The sequence below is a fragment of the Babylonia areolata genome, chromosome 7 (assembly GCF_041734735.1).
Source record: "Babylonia areolata isolate BAREFJ2019XMU chromosome 7, ASM4173473v1, whole genome shotgun sequence".
In the NCBI taxonomy this organism is placed as follows: domain Eukaryota; kingdom Metazoa; phylum Mollusca; class Gastropoda; order Neogastropoda; family Buccinidae; genus Babylonia; species Babylonia areolata.
The window spans coordinates 30,823,448-30,824,952 of NC_134882.1; positions in this window are offsets into that span (position 1 = coordinate 30,823,448).

Below are 1,505 nucleotides of genomic sequence, written 5' to 3' on the forward strand. Positions count from 1 at the left end.
ACTCAAGACTGATTTATTGTCTTACATTGGAACAGAAATTCACTGTTTGACATGTGGAATAAAAATGATTAAAAGAATAAAGTGAATCTGAGGAAATTAACAGAATGTAAATTAAAAGATCACACACACACACACACACACACACACACACACACACAATGTGTGACACAGTGTGTATACATGTCACTCACTCACTCACTCACTCACACACACACACACAATGTGTGACACAGTGTGTATACATGTCACTCACTCACTCACTCACTCACACACACACACACACACACACACACACACACACACAATGTGTCACACAGTGAGTCACATACTCACACAATATCACATACACACACACACACACACACACACACACTGTCCCTTCACAGTTTAACCATTATATGTAACTGAGCATGGGGAGGTACAGGGGCATGACATGAACAGTTTTCAGTTTCACAGAATTTGCTTCAATGGATATTTTATGTGAATGTGTGTCAGGTTGGTGTGTGTGTGTGTGTGTGTGTGTGTGTGTGTGTGTGTGTGTGTGGTGTGTGTGTGTGTGTGTGTGTGTGTGTGTGTGTGTGTGTGTGTGTGTGTGTGTTTCTGTGTCTGTGTTGTTTTGAGGTAAATAAATATAGAGTTGTGTCAACAGTAAATACTAACAGTATTACTAATAGTTCAATTTCTTTTTCAGCCCTGAAAGATATGATGGTACTTTATATGCCTGCCTGTACACCAATGAATAATTCTGAGATCACTGCTGGCAAGTCATGTCATCAGAAGGAGAGGCAACACCACCACACTAACTACACTGTCAACTAAAGAACTGTCTGCTGGTGAACTATCTATGAGTGAGTGAGTCAACTGTTAATGTACCATGATTTATAGTATAAATTTACTATGAAGTGTGCAAACTTAGTTTCTTTTTACAAACTTTGTCTAGATGTACATGTATGGAATTGTAAACTTTTGCACAGACATTTACATAAATGATATAAGTGTGCATGTGCTTGACATGCCACTATGCATAAAGTAACTTAATGGATTGCAGCATGTCATGCACATGCACACTGATATGCACACTGATACTCATAGTGATACAGCATTAATAATCACTATTTCATACTTTTATTATCAGTAAACTGCTTTGTCTGATTATATTATGATTTATATATATATATATATATATATATATATATATATATATATATATATATATATAAAAGTGTATTCTTTTTTATTTTCTGATAAAATACATAGAACTAGAAGTAAAGCATTTTGTAAAGTCCTGTGTAAAGAATGAAAGCTGTGATGTAAATGTACAAAACTGAAATTACTGTTGATATTTAATCTAACATTCTTAGCATTAATGAATAAACTTTAGAACATATAGAAAATAATTCAAAACAAAGGAAATGAAAAGAGATAAAGAAGTATTACATAACAAACTGTTTCAGGATAAACCATGCATTTTTTTAACATACTGACACCACCAGTAGAAAAAAAAG